Raw genomic sequence first — 16,602 nt, 5'->3', positions numbered from 1 at the left:
AAATTATTGGCTAGACTGATTGAAATTAAACAAAGGAATTTCATATGTGTGATGTTTAATGACCTAGGTTAAGATATATCCAGATGCTTAAAATTTAGAATTGTGTAAACCTTGTTAGTGGAAGGGAATTCTTAATCTCAATTGGTGTTTATTTCTTTCACCTGTATGGTGCCTGAAAGTGTACTACCCATAAATGCCTCAGTATCTATTTATCCTTATCTCCTCCTCTCTACTCTCGTTTTATACTATCATATCTAACTGAATTCCCTTTGGATATACTCTCTTTAAATACGTTAATATATTAAAACACGTTAAAGTCAAGTTTAACAAGCTAGATGTCTGTCTCTTTGAAATGACCGGTGTGACCCATTTTATGTTGATATTGAAAATAATGTTTGTCTATTTTTCAAATTTTAAAGGAAAGCCGACCCACCAAGTATTGACTACATTATGTAAATATATAAATAAGGACCACTACAATTTGAAGGAGTTATTTTCCTCTCTGAACAAGGTCTGCAAAATTCTTCCTACAGGAGAGGTGGAGAAAAAGGTATTTTGAAACAGGTAGGCATTTCTTGAAGAATTCAAATTCATGCATGCATTAATACTTTGAATATTTTATCAATAAACATTCTTACAAGATTTTATGTACTAGGCACTAAAAACATCGAGATGCAGAGTTAAGACATGCTCTTTCTGAATTCTTACAGTCTATAGGGGAAACAGGAAAGTAATCACATGGCTCACTTCCAAAATTTTTGACTGTCTAGTAAGAAACAGATAAATTCAATTTTATGTAATAAATATTGTGATAGAGAAATGAACAGATATATACAGGCGCATAAGGAAGTTAGATTCCCTACTTTAGCCCAAGGATGGAAAATGGAAAGAGTGTCCAAATCAGTAATGATAGAAAACTCAAAGATACAGGAAAGGGAAAGAGGAAGAATATATGATAATTTCTCTAAGCCTACCAAGCCAAAAGTTTATTTAGTAAATGACTGGGCTAGAGGTAGGGATGTAAATGATGGTGGATCTCTACACATAATTTGTAGAGTGGTGATAAAGATCTTAATGTGGGGCAGCCCCAGTGGCGCAGTGGTTTAGCGCCGCCTGCAGCCCAGGGCGTGATCCAGGAGACAGACCCTGGATCGAGTCCCACATCAGGCTCTCTGCATGGAGCCTGCTTCTCCCTCTGCCTGTATCTCTCTACCTCTCTCTCTCTCTCTGCATCTCTATGAATAAATAAATAAAATCTTAAAAAAAAGATCTTAATGTGGGGGAGAATTTTTCCCCTTGATAGCTTGTATTATGATTGTCAAATGGGAGGTAACTTGCTAGAAGTGAAAGGAAGATGTAATAGAGGAAAGCCCTGGTGATTTTGAAAATCAGGGATTTATGGCATAACCAATAAAATAACTGAATGTACTTCTCCAGCAGCCATCAGTAGTCCAAGTCAAGAGAGAGAAAGGTCCAATTATCTAGGGTTGGAATTGTACAAGTCATGTATGATGCAAGAATAAGGGGGAAGAGAGTGATGGTGGTGATGAATCATATGATAAAGAACAGATAGAAAAAAGAACACTGAAGGTTAGAAAGGAGCTAATAGATTAGGGAGGAAATCAGTAGAGAGAGTATGTGTATGTCTGTATGTATGTGTGGGGGTGGTGAGATGAAGAGTCTGGAGGGTAAGGCAGCCCTGGTGGCTCAGAGGTTTAGCGCCGCCTTCAGTCCAGGGCCTGATCCTGGAAACCCGGGATCGAGTCCTAGGTCGGGCTCTCCCTGCATGGAGCCTGCTTCTCCCTCTGCCTGTGTCTCTGCTTCTGTGTGTGTGTGTGTGTGTGTGTGTGTGTGTGTGTGTGTCTCATGAACAAATAAATAAAATCTTTTTAAAAAAAGAGCCTGGAGGGCATAATGAGTTAGAAGAACCATGTCTGCATTTAAATGAATCTTAGCAGTTATAAATAAAAATAGAAATAGGTGGACCACTAGAAACATTGATGACATTCTGCAATTAAAAGATAACTTTGTAAAACTGCAGACATAGATACTGAAGACATTAAGAGTACATTGGTTCTGATACATTGAAGTCAGAGGTCCAATATGGCCCAGGACTTTAAAGCACAGGACTTTAAGCAGATCAATGGATCATGGCTGTTTGGAAAGACTTAAAGTAATATTAAGGATTTCAATAGTTTAGAGAGAAGGATTGTGAATTACTGTGGGGTATTATAGCTGATTCCACCCTGGGATTCAGTCAGCCTGCCTGTAAAAATAGTGGGCCAGGAACCCCTCTCTGTGTCTGGTTTCTATTTGTTATAGTTGTTGTCCATGAGGATTTCATTTTCTTGCAAAAAGGGGAAAAGATAGATAGTCATCACACTTCTGGAAGAAAATAAAAGAACATGATGTGACCCCAATGATCATATTTAATACCTTTAAAATGTTGTAATTTTATGAGAGGATATAACTCTGGGAGGGAGGAAATGGACTTAGTAGAACCCTGCTTGGAAACCTAGATAACCTTAGTAGACCTAGAGTGGCAATAGTTGTATTCTTTGGCCCTGACTTAATTTTAGAAGATGTATGACATCCACTGGAGAGAAGTAAAATACTTGTTGGAGGCTGGATTTTTGAGAGGGTTGATGTCCTGGTCATACATATTTGGGGGTCACTGTTGTCAAAGATCCAGAAATACTAAAATGAAAAGCACCAAATCATTAAATAATATTTAGTAAGAGTTTATTATGCCTATAAGAACAGTTTGTGAAGTGGGAGCTTCCAAATTCAAAGACTAATAGGAATCTCAGGGGCATGAAATTATAGGATGTCTTATAAAGTAAAAATGAGGAAGTTGTTAACCTTTATAGTAATTGGTTATTACAGTGGGGGTTTCCAGACAGCAGGGGATTGGTTAAAAGTGATTATCTAAGATCAGTTTTAGGAAGATGACTTGTTTCTTTTATTATTGTCAAAGGCATTTATAAGAAATAACCTAAGCTAAGTTTCTCTTAGGTTCATGAAATAAACTAGATTTAGTTTTGCTGACATGGCCTAAATGATTTTGTCTGCTCAGGGAATTCTTAGTCTGGTCTCCATTTTGTATTTAATTTTAACACTATCAAGTAAACTTTTAGTAGTAATATATTCACACTTGTGCCCACATAAAGCAGAGCCATACCACATTTATAGCTGTATATAATCCATATTTTACTTTACATTTGAATTCACAATTCAGCTAATTATTCAGGACATTATAGATGTTTAATATCTTGAATGTATTTTTAGTATATTAAATTTATGTTGTTATTATAGATTTCTGATTAAGAGAGATTTTTATATTATTTTTACCTGAGAATGCTAGGTTGACTCATCATTTTTATAACCAAGACCCTGAGACTCACCATAAGAATGCTCATGGGTAGATCTATCTTAAGACATAGAGGAATGTTGTCTAAAAAGTGTCTTCTCCCATTTGGGGATATATTAGTTTCCTCTTGCTGCTGTAACAAATTGCCACAAATTTACTGGCATAATGTAACATAAATTTATTATCTCACAGTAAGGGTGGTGGTAAGTCATGATATCAGGATGTTGGCAAGGCCATGCTCCTTCTGGAACATATAGGGAAAAATCCATTTCCTTTCCTTTTTCAGCTTCTAGAAACCGACTGTATTCCTTGATTTATGACTTCTTCCTTCATCTTCAAAGCCTCTACCTTCAGAGCATATTTAAATCCTTCCCCTTTAATTTTTTTTCTAAAGGTTTCATTTTTAAGTAATTCTATACTCAGAAGGTGGCTCAAACTTACAATCATAAGTTTAAGAGTCCAAGCTCTGCTGACCGAGCCAGTCAGGTGCCCCAAATCTTTCCCCTTTTCTACATTTTCTTCTGTCTATCCCTCTCTCCAACCTTTGCCTCTATCCTAACATATTCTCTGACTCAGACCCTCTGCCATCCTCTAATAAGGACCCTTGTGGTTATATTAAGCCTACCTGGATGATTCAGAATATTCTCCTCATCTCCATGTGCTTGACTTAATCTCACCTTCAAAGTCTCTTTTGCCATGTAAGGTAATATTGTCACAAGTTTTGGGTATTAGGACATGGACTTCTTTGGTGGTGGGCACTATTCTGCCTATGATTGAGGGATTATTTTCTAGTAAATTTATCAAGTTTGGAAAATTCTTTACCTGTTATTTATTTTTTCTTTCACACATATTTCCTGAGCTTGTACTACATACCTGGCTCCTAATGGAAGACACTAGGCAAATAGTGAAAGCACTGTCCCTCCAGTCAAGAAGCTGAAAGTCTCTTGGAAAAATAAGCGAACTTTGGGCTTCAGAATTTTTTTGATACTCTTTGGATTGCACAGTGATCTTGTTTATCTTTAAGTGCTATATGTCGGTAATATTTGATACCACATTTGTTTGTACTTATGGTACGCACATCAATGCCCTCCAGCCAAAGACCACCAGGAACATAACCATAGTGGAACAAATTGAGTTTATTACTTACTGCAATGAGGGAGAATATACGTCATGGGGAATGTGTGGCATCTCAGAGGTTGTTACTAAAGACTTTTTTTTTTTTTTTACTAAAGACTTATTATGGGATTTGTGTTTGGTTAGGAAATGTTAGAAAAAAAAAAGGAAATGTTAGGAAATGTCTAAGTAAGTGGAGACTCACTTTCAATTAGGTGCTCTTAGTAAGCCAGGGCAATTCTATGACTGGTTATCTTTACCTACTTGGGGTGGGGTGGGGGCAGAATAGAGTGGGGATAAAGCTGTCATAGGCAAAGAAGCAACAGTCACTTAGATCAGCTGAGAAAGAGGGATGTTGGTATTCTGTGGGTGACATAGTAATCTTATTTACATCCCAATTTATTCATGGCCTCAGAGTCATCTTGTGTAATGTTGGTGTTCTGTGAGATTGTTTATATCTAACAAGAGAACAACATGGCCTAGCAGTAAGCCTCAAGCCAGCTTATAATAAAATGGAGGCCTAGGTCATTCTAGTCCCTATTTTTTTAAAGATTTTATTTATTTATTCATGATAGACATAGAGACTGAGAGGCAGAGACACAGGCAGAGGGAGAAGCAGGCTCCATGCCGGGAGCCCGATGCGAGACTCGATCCTGGGACTCCAGGATCGCGCCCTGGGCCAAAGGCAGGCGCTAAACCACTGAGCCACCCAGGGATCCCCATTCTAGTGCCTATTATGTTGGATTCGTGGTGTTTCCCATCGCTGTCCTAATTGTGGCACTTGTTAAACATACAGAATTCTGGATCTACCCCACAGTCATTGCATCAGAATCTCTGAGAATTTATTTATATGCTAAAGATTCAAAATATCTCTTTTTAAAATATAAAATATTTATCAATGTTGAGTATTTTCTTGTTTGTGATTACTATCTTTAGTATTTTCTCATATTTTTAATTTTTTACATTTATAATTCATAAACTATGATTAAGCTTTTATTTGTGTATGACCCTTTGTTAGCTATTCCTTGAGGATAGCTGACCTATGCCTTAATGCTAAAGCAAAATAGAGATGCATTTTTGAAGAGTTTTGAATTAGGCACTAATGATGCTTGTATAGACTTAACATCTGTAGTTCAGTCTTTTATTTTCACCATTTACTCTTAAATTGACTGAGTATCACCTGATATGAGCACTGTAGGCCACAGCATGACTGAACAACTATTCCTATTTGGGTTTTGAATGCACCCTTTAGACATCATCTCTTTGCATTATCTTCCTGCTAACAAGCTTCCTCATGTGCTTTAAACCTGAAACCACGTCTTACAATCTCACTCTGATGAGCATGCCCTTTGAAAGCTAAGCTAAAGATATTTTCCTAGTCCCCACATGCCAACATGAGGAGTGCTGGGCCTACCAGAGGAGTCTGTGCCTTCAAAATAGCATCCATGACACTTATGCATTAATTTCTGGTTGTTTTATTTTTGCAGCAGTATAAACATGCACAATAGGAAGACAAAAGCAAATAAACTCTCTTCGGTACAATCTCACATAATTATGAACACTCTATGGCTCTAGGTTCTCAAAATATATTTTTCTGAAACAGTAACAATTTTAATGTCATGCTTTAAGTATGATTGTGTTTATAAGTAATTTTAGAAAAATGTTCACAGAGAACATGCTAAAGTTCAACATAAATTAAGGAAGAGAAGATAGATCTATGAAGTGTATATTTAGCCATAATTTGTTGCAACTTGTAATTCCAGAAGAAAATTAGAATTTAATAGGCATTCTGGAAGAGTGGCAGTGTAAGAGTGGTAGTATAAGAATGCCACATTTTCAGTGTCAGTAAAGTGTCCATAGTGTACTTGTTAAACTATTCCCAGCAAAGTACCGAGATTTTTTGTATTTGTCCATTCACTCTTTTTTTTTTTTTTTGAGTGAAAGAGAGAGAGCAAGTGTGTGTGTGGGAGGGGCAGAAGGGTTGGGAGATAGAGAATCTTAAGCAGGCTCCACAAGAATGGAGCCTGATGTGGCGCTGGATCTCATGACCCTGAGATCATGACCTGAGCCAAAACGGATTTAGAAGCTCAACCAACTGAGTCACCCAGGTATCCCATTGTCCATTCACTTTTTAAACATCATTACCAATTTCTCACAGATGGATAATTTTTAATAGAGTGATACTTAATTTATAAAAATATTCTAAAATAAACAAACTAAAAATCTGTTCTTAAATTATTGGAATCAACAAGCATAAAATTACTCTTGTCAGATTGCTATAAACATTTCTAAAGGTTTAGATTCCATTTCCTCTACTTCATTGTAGACCAATAAAATTCATTCACAGGTCCCTACACTTTGAATGGTTCTGTCTGATGTCATATTTAAGCACTGAGTTTTTTGTTCTGTTTTTTTTTAATATTTTACTTATTTATTTGAGAGAGAGAATGGGGGAGGAACAAGGGGAGAAGAACAAGCAGACTCTGGGCTGAATCTGGAGCCTGATGCTGCAGTCCCACAACCCTGAGATCATGACCTGAACCAAAATCAGGAGTCGGGCACTCAATCAACTGAGTCACCCAGGCACCCAAAGCACTGGGTTTTTAATGTTTATAACATCTTAATTTGGTAGAGCTCTGAGGGAGCTAAGGAATTTAACCCTAGATTTTTTTCCAGTTTTATTGAGAAATAATTGACATTTATCACTGTATAAGTTTAAGATGTACAGCATGATGGTTTGATTTATATACATTGTGAAATCATTACAATATGTTTATATAACAATATCCATTTATTCCATGTAGATACAATAAAGAGTTCTTGTGATCAGAACTCTTAGGATTTACTCTCTTAACGATTTTATTATACACCATACAACAGTGTTAACTATATTCATCATTTTGTACATTATATTCCAATACTTATTTATCTAATAACTGGAAGTTTGTACCTTTTGACCTCCTTCTTCCAGCTCCCCCTTCCCCACCTCTGGTAGCCACAAATCTGATGTCATTTTCTTTGAGTTTGGCTTTTTTTGTTGTTTTATATTACACATACACATATGAGAGAGATCATACAATATTTGTCTTTCTCTGTGTTACTTAGCATAATGCCCTCAGGGTCCATCTATGTTTTCATAAATGGTAGGATTTCATTGTTTTTTTTATGGCTGAATAGTAGTCTATTGCATATACATACCACAACTTCTTCATCTCTTCATCCATTGATGGACACTTAGATTGTTCCCATATCTTGACTATTCTAAATAATGCTTCTATGATATGGGGATGCATATATATTTTTAAGTTAGTGTTTTCCTTTGAGTGTATACCCAGAAGTGGAATTGCTGGATCATATGGTAGTTGTATTTTTAAGTTTTTGAGGAATCTCCATATGGTTTTCTATAATGGCTGTACCAAATTACAGTCCAACAATGCACAAGGGTTCAAGCTTTTTTTCAGATCTATACCAGCATTTGTTATCTCTTGTCTTTTGGTTGGTAGCTATACTAATAGGCATAAAGTAATGTCTCATTGTGGTTTTAGTTTGCATTTCCTTAATGACTAGTGTTGTTGAGGAGCTTTTCATGTACTTATTGGCGTATAATATGTGTATATCTTCTTTGGAAGAGTGTTCAAGTCCTTTTCCCATTTTTAACTGGGTTATTTGGGTTGAAATTTTGCTTGTTCTCTTTCTTTCTTTTTTTCTTGCTATGGAGTTGTAGGAGCTCTTTATATATTTTGAATATCAACCCCTTTTCAGATATATGGTTTGCAAATATTTTTCCCATTCTGTAGATTGTTTTCTTTATTGATGGTTTCTTCTGCCGTGCAGAAGCTTTGTAGTTTGAAGTAGTCCCATTTGGTATTTATTTTGTTGTTTGTGCTTTTGGTGTCATATCCAAAAAATCATTACCAAGACCCATGTCAAGGAGCTTGTGTAAAATGCTATTGGAATTTTGGTAGGAATTGCATTGAATCTATGGAAGGCTTTTGGTAGTATTGACATTTTAACAATTTTAATGTTCCTAATCCATAAACATGGATACTTTTCCATTTATTTGTGTCTTCTTAGATTTCTTTCATTAATATCTTGTACTTTCCTGAGTAGAGAGCTTTCACCTCTTTGATTAAATTTACTTCTTTATATTTTATTGTTTTTGATGCAATTACAAATGTGATCAATTTATTTCTTTTTCAGATAATTCATTAGTAGCATATACAAATGCTACTGGTTTTGTATGTTAAGTTTATGTACTGCAACTTTACTTTATTCATTGATTAGACATAACAGTTTTTTTTTTTTTTGGTTGAGTCTTTAGGACTTTGTATTTATAAAATCGTGTCTTCTGCAAGTAAAGACAATATTACTTTTTCCTTTCTAGTTCTGATGGCTTTTGTTTCTTTTTGTTGTCTAATCACTGTGGTTATGACTTCCAGTACTGTGTTGAATAGGCGAGAGTGAGTACCCTTGTCTTGTTCCTGATCTTAGAGGAAAAGCTTTCAGCCTTTCACTTTGGGTATAATGTTAGGTGTGGGCTTGTCATATATGGCATTTATTATGTTGAGGTAAGTTCCTTCATTGCTTAATTTGGTAAGACTTTTTTTATCATAAATGGATGTCAAATTTTGTCAGATGCTTTTTTGTGGGTACACTGAGATGGTCACACAACTCTTTTATTCTTGTTAATGGAATGTTTCACATTGATTGATTTCTGTATATTGAGCCATCTTTGTATCCTAGGAATAAATCCCACTTGATTATGCTGAATTATTATTTTAACGTGCTGCTTTATTTTGTTTGATAGTATTTTATTGAGAACTTTTGCATCTATGTTTATCAGGGATATTGGTCTGTAATTTTCTAGTACTTTCCTTTTTGGGTTTGGTATCAGAACAATATTGTAAAATTAGTTTGTGAGTGTTTCCTCTTTGATTTGTTTGGGAAAGTTTAAGACGGATTGGTATTAATTCTTCTTTAAATGTTTGGTAAAATTCATCTGTTAAGCCATCTGGTCCTGGGCTTTTCTTTGTTGGGATATTTTAATTACTGATCCAGTCTTTTTTTTTTTAATAAAATAATTTTTATTGGTGTTCAATTTACCAACATACAGAATAACACCCAGTGCTCATCCCGTCAAATGTCCCCCTCAATGCCCGTCACCCACTCACCCCCACCCCCCCGCCCTCCTCCCCTTCCACCACCCCCAGTTCGTTTCCCAGAGTTAGGAGTCTTTATGTTCCGTCTCCCTTTCTGATATTTCACACACATTTCTTCTCCCTTCCCCTATATTCCCTTTCACTAACTGATCCAGTCTTAATCAGAGCATTGAAAGCAGTGAGAATGACATTGTTGGTCAAGTACTTGGCAGATCCAAAAGCAAAAACAGCCAGTTAATGAATGGAGTAAGAGAGGCTAATAGACAAGAAAGAATGAATATTATTTGCCTTATATTGTATATTTAGAAAAAAATGAAGATAAGACAGTGATGATATTTATAATTTTAAAATAATAGTAGGAATGAGTTAATTGCAGAAAAGATTAAATTTTTTGATATACAAAATGTAGAAGTTAGCAACAAAGCTAAATAGAATTGTGATCCATTTTTACTTAGGAAACTATTCTTGCTACTGTGACTGAGCTCATCCTTCATTTGTCTTTTCCCTCCCCTCCCACTTCCAGTGTGTCATCAGGCCCCACTGAGATAGCTACCTAATGATGCCTCAATTTTTTTTATAGTCTCTGCTTTATCCCTGAGACTCTAGTCATGCCCAACACATAGTAAATATTGAGTAGATATGTATAAAAAGATCAATTGAATGTGTGTTCCCCAATACATGCCACAATGCTATGTTTTTCCTTTGTGATTTTGAACATGGGTCTTGCTTTGCCTATAATGTTCTTTTATAAAAGAAGACAGGCTTCATCTATGTGGCACAACTTATCTAAACCATTATTTAAAATTCCCAGAAAAGGTCCTCCTTAACTCTACTCTGGGCCTAGATATATTGTTTCATTGCAATTATTTACTTATATATGTCTTCCACAGTAACCAAATGGTCTAAAATATAAAAATTATATCATTCTTCTAGTTATCTTCCTTTGTGCCCTAGCACCATGCCTGAAAATTCTAAGCAATCAATAAAAATTAATTCTCTGGATGAATAAGTGAGTGAATGAGATGAAAAAAAATTATAAAATGGCTTTAGATCTATTTATCACACATAGAAGTTTTATATTTTGAATCTCTAATTTGTGTAAGGCTTCTTACTCCTAAAGTCTAATAGTTATAGTTTTCAATTTCATTGATAAGTACACTAGAAATTTCTATTCCAATCTTTCTGTTTTATCCTTTATATATCTTTTTGCATCCTTTTTTGAAATAAGGAAAAATTTAACCAAATCCACAAAACATGCTCTCATTAATATTCTAAAATATATAATCCTCTCTCCTGGAAGTAATTATGGAGGATGCACTATCTACTTTGATATTTTCTATGTTGTGGTATGCACTTCTAAATACCAAAGATTTCTTGCCTCAGTACTGACCCCAATTTTATCAAAAGAAGTTTATAATTGAGGGCACACTCAACTGATCCCTAATCTGTGTCAAGGTTACTTCCCTTAGGTTAATTACCCAGTACTTAACTCTTGCATTTGACCCTCATATAAGAGCATATTCAAAAGAATTCAATCCTTACTAAAGTAATGGATTACATCTTTTCGTAATTCTCTACTAGTTGGATAGTAAAGTAATTTACAACAAAATCTAATCTTTTCTGAACTTTATCTCATTCTTTGCAACATCACTAGATAAAGGTTCTTTGAAGATCACTTATATACTGTCACACATTTTATGGCAATCTCTTTCACTAAAAATAGTCTTAACTCCTATAGTCTTATTTTATCTTCTGAATAATTAGTAGAATAATATAATCACAGTCCTCTGATTTATTGCAGATTTTGACAAGTAGACTTTAGGGGAAAATATTCCTTTTTATTTGATAACACCTTGCTAGACCACCTGTATCATCAAGTTACACACTTGGAGTTCTCAGTTTTTCCTTATAGGACTATTCTAAATTAATGTTGAAGCAACTCAACCTATTTTAAGATATGGCCAAGACACAAAACAAAAATATCAATTTAACAATAGTTCTTACACTCATATTTTAATGTCCTTATTCAGCAAATATTTTTTTGAGGACTTAATATGAAACAGGCTCTGGTTTATTCTGAAGATTCCATGTGGAGAAAGACAAGTTTTCCACATTGAGCCTTATATTCTGGAGGTTAAAGGTAGATAACAAAAAAGTGAAAAACTGTATAAACAAGATAATGTCTTAGTGTTATGTACTGTGTAGCATATACAAGGAAATATGATAGTGACTGGACAGTTTCTTTACATAGTGTTTAGGGAAGGAATCTTGGAGGAGATGGGCTTCGATTTGAGGTTTGAGGGATAAGAAAAGACAGCTACAGACAAAGGAACATTTTTCCAAGTAGAGGAAACCAGCAAATTCAAAGGCTCTGTGGGATGCATCCCTTTGGCTTATTAAAAAAAAAAAACAAAAAACATTAAGATCACTGTGACCAGGTGTAATACAAGCAGGGTTTTCAGTGAAAGAAGTATATGAATTGATGTCTAGGCTTATGCAAAAACCAGATCACATAGGGTTTTAGAGTGTAAAGGTAAGCCATGGGAAGATGTTAAGCAAGGAGATAACACAATTGGATTTTTGTTTTTTAAAAATTCCTCTTACTGCTGTAAGGAGAATGGATTTTACAGGGTGGAAGCAGGAATCCCAAATTAGAGATAATGGCAACAATCTAGGAATAAGATGGTGGTTACCTACCTACATTAGGAGAGAATTGGACTAATTTGAAATAAATGTAGGAAGTAGAATAGATGGCATTAGATTAATATTCTGGGTGAATAATACATAAGAATTAAAAACTGCCAATTTGTTTTTACTTGACCATTTAAAGAACTTTGCCTGTTGCACATGTACATTGGGGGAATATAGAGGATAGCTGTTATTTTTCTCCTGTTCGGCTTCCATTCCAACTTCTACATTTACCATTCTGATTTTTTATTGATGATTCTCCCTTTTCCTCCCTAGTTATGTTGTTTGTGTAGGACTTTCTCCACTTTCTAGGTCAGATATGGATATGAGATGCAAGTGTGGCAATGAGTATTTTCAAATCTTCTACCAAAACGATTTAGTGACCACACCTGGTCCAGTCGAATGCATTGCTGAGGTTTTGGATTCAACTAATGGAAATATGGTGCTCTTGAAAAAGCACCATATTTATTTATTTAGAAATAAAGTGAGTGATAAATTAGTAGGATTTCAGTTTGGAATACCTGGAGGTTACCACACTGGGAGAGCATGCCAGAGAACGAGGCCAATGCAGAGACAAGCCAGGGTAAGTGGTAGATTGAGAAACCAAGTCCCATTCCTGAAGCCAGATTGATTCTGAGACCTTTCCGTTATCCATTCCAAAAGTTAGCTTTCACATGCTTGAGAAAGTTAGAGCTCATTTCTCTCCCATGTAACCAAGAGTTCTTATTGCTTTAGGTGAGAAATTTGTTTTAGGCATATTAAGATTGAGGTTTGCTAGATTAAGATACAGGATACCCAGTTAAATTGGAATTTCAAATAAATGACGAATAATTTTTTTTATATAAGTCTACCCCAAATATTGCTAATTCTGGCAAGCCTATGCCTATTAGATATCCAAATGGGGATGCTAAGTGAGCCATTGCGTCTATAGGCCTGGTGCTCAGGAGAGAATTCAGGGATTTTGATGTGTATTTGGAAGTTGTCACAATAGTGATGTTGTTCACAGCCACAAGGCTAAAGCATTACATGTTGAGAAACAAGGCAGATAGGTTTAGCCCTGGATACTCTTTCAATTCTGAGGGCAACCCATTCCACTGAAGTTTAATAAAAGGTTGAGAAGAAACAGTCAGTGAAGGCGAAAATAGAGTGTCAAGGACAATAAGAAAGAAATGAGTTTCAAGACTAGAGTCATCAACATCAACAGAGATTAGCAAACTTACCTAATTTAGCCCTCTCAACCTTTCCATCATTTCCTGTAACTATTCAGATGTCATGGCCCCTCTGGCCACTGTTAGAGACTTCTAGAAATTTATTCCTTTCTTACTGGTGTAGCGATGTGCCTTCTCTGCTGCCTTTGATATTTTTGGACTTCAAAATCTCTTTTCTGTTTCTGTCAAACAGCTTGAGACTTTAAAGGTTTAAAGATAAAGAAGAGTTAGAACAGGTAGGTGCAATGACTAGTAAATCAAAGTACTCTGTTCAGGGGTGAGAACAGGGAAACATACAGCTCTAGTTAACAGTTGCTCATGACCCAACTGTTATCAACACTGCAGAACCTACTGGCCTTTTTCCTCAGCCTGAGTCTGACTTGTCTTCCACCTTCACTCTATCTAGGTATTGTTATAGGGCCACTAGTCACCCTCTTGTTTCTCTCCAGTACTTTGATTTTCTTCCTTTAACTTCTCCCTTAGTGAACTGTGGAATGGAAGTATCTTGTGGGAGGAGTTTTTGTTTCGTGATTCTCTTTTTTATTTTTAACCAGATTGTTTATAATTATTACCGAAGAAGTGAGGGTATCAGAATTCATTTAATCTACATTTTACTAAACAATTAATAAAAACTTGTACAAAAGGAATTAAAATAATACATATAGACAACAAAAATTGGGAAAAGTCCTCTTTCTTCTTTTCTGCTACAGCCCATGTCCTTGAGATAACTGTTAACAATTTTTGTCTCTAACTACTTACATCTATTGAGTGCTTAGTATGTGCCAGAAGGCACAAAAATACTTTAAGTAATTTATTTAATCTTCACAAAATTCCTTTGGCAGCTAACAAAAATGACCCATCGAGAAGATAAGCAACTTCTCCATAGTCACAAAGCTAGTAAGTGTGTAATATACATGCTTTAATCATGATGCAGTCATGAATATTAAATATTAATAAATATTAATAAAATATTAATATAAATATTCTTTTAATATTAAATATTTATATCAATATAAAATATTCTTAGACTAAAGTAAAATAAGCAGATGTTTTCAATAAAATGTATTTAGAAAACATCATGCTGCTTTAGACATACTTTTTAATGATACAAACCCTAATACAGCTTTTGAGTCTGCCAAATTTGTTTTGCTGCATTGGGCTCTGCATCGGTTTTTTTTTTTTTTTTTCCTATCTGTAAACTCACCTTCCATTAAAGTTATTCTTCTACAGAATTTTCTCCCTTGTGTGATCTGACTGGGCATCTTTTCTATGGGAGTACCTGGAAACTTCAGTTGTTAATATTCAGGCCTAGTGTTTCCAGGTAAAGTGAATAGTACTTGTTGGGCCACACCCACAGCACTGTCAAACTGAGAATTCCCATTTTCCAAAGATAACTTTTTCAACCCAAGATATGGGCCAGATAGCTTATCATTGGCGATAAGGCATATACAAAAAAAAAAAAAAAGCATATACATAGCTGGCAGAGACTTGTAGGTTCCTTCTCAGAAACAAGAAACATAGTCTGGGCTTTTGGCTTCTAGTAGCACTTGGGGTTTGTGGCTTCCACTTCTGTCATGAAGCAAACCATTAACACTACAGATTCCAATTTCTGTTTTGTGTTACCTCTTTATTACCAGTACTCTGAAAATCCCAGTTTTGCCTGTGCATTCATCTATATATTTTTATTTAATACTCTCTGAATGTTTTATTGAGCATTTTAAATGTATTTGGAATTGGAGAGAGAAATTAATGCACATGCTCAGTCTTCCACTTTGACTCAAAGTTTTAGTGCCAGTTTTACCTTGGAGATACATAAATCTTAAAAGTATGTATGTGGTCTGCTCAATCTTTTTAAATTCCTCCTTGAATTTTATTATTTGATAAGTTTCAAAAATTATTTCACACCTCCTCCTTTTGCTATTCTCCTCCATTCACACCCTCCAAACAATGTTTTAGGTTAAGGAAAATAGGGAAAGACTTAAAGAAAAGGAATGATTTCTTTCATTTGTTTTGTTTATAAGTTTACTTACAGTGTCAGTTATGCAGAAAATCTACCTACAATACGATTGCATATATTCTCTCATTTCTTTAAGTAGGAAGAGTCTGAAAACTGAAGAGTTTACTCACACTGAGAGAATGGAGAGAGAAATACATACTTATAAACGAACTAGCACATAGATTTCCTGTGCCTCAGGATCAAATAAATTACTAATACAATTTACTTTTTTTGTCCATGAGGAATGGGAAATCTAATAGTTTGCTTGTATTGAGCAACAAGAGAGAGATGTATAAACCTCAGGAAAGATGGGCTGGGGAAACTTTACAAGCAGACATTTGATACTAAGTTAAGCAATTTGATTGCATGACACCCTGGTTGGGTATTATTTATCTGTTTAAAAAATAGCTTTCCCAACTATTACATTTCACTTGGTTCTCTAAAAACTTAACCTGTTTGAGACACTATGAGGTCAAGGACAGAATTGGGTTACTATCTTATTTAATACCTAATGTTTTTTCATGATGATAAAGAAAAAGAATATTTTTGAGTGTAATGCCTTCAACAGTCCAAAATTTTGGTTTAGCACCTACTACAGGAAAAGCACATTATTAATGAATTCCTATTTCATTCTTACTACCCTTTCACATCCTGAATTTCCTTTGATCCAAGATTTTTTGCTTCTTAAAAACTATGACTTTGACTAAGCATCTGCTCAGCGACTTCCTAGGTTTTGGCAAATAATTCTATCAATACTAATTTTCTGTAGGCATAAGCAAGGTCCCTACTTGCTGTGATATCAGAAAACAATGAAAGGGAGAAAAGTCAATGATCCTACAAAGGAACTAGAGAGAAGCAATGAAAAGGATCACAGTGATTCACTGTTGCAAGAATATTAAATAATCTTGCTGATAAATTCCCTGGAAGTAGACTCAATAGAAGAATTTACTTTTGAGGGGGAAAAAAAGTGCTGTATATATTTGAAGACGATAGAGCCTTGGTATTTTTCATGAGAGACTTCTGAAAACTTCCACGTGGAGACATAGAGGTTGTCTAAACTCTTTTAAG

General features: G+C 35.1%; 1 long non-coding RNA gene across 1 annotated transcript in view; it reads left to right on the top strand.

The window, feature by feature from the left end:
* Positions 1-425: 425 nt before the first annotated feature.
* The window catches only part of LOC144307780 (uncharacterized), a 43,615-nt gene continuing 27,438 nt past the window's right edge, over positions 426-16,602 (top strand). Inside the window, exon 1 of the long non-coding RNA XR_013374496.1 lies at positions 426-564. This is a non-coding gene — a long non-coding RNA (uncharacterized LOC144307780). The remainder of the gene's footprint in view (positions 565-16,602) is intronic.

Source organism: Canis aureus, chromosome X (assembly GCF_053574225.1).
Source record: "Canis aureus isolate CA01 chromosome X, VMU_Caureus_v.1.0, whole genome shotgun sequence".
Classification (NCBI taxonomy): Eukaryota; Metazoa; Chordata; class Mammalia; order Carnivora; family Canidae; genus Canis; species Canis aureus.
The sequence above is the reverse complement of the archived record's forward strand: the minus strand, read 5'-3'. Positions and strand labels throughout refer to the sequence as shown.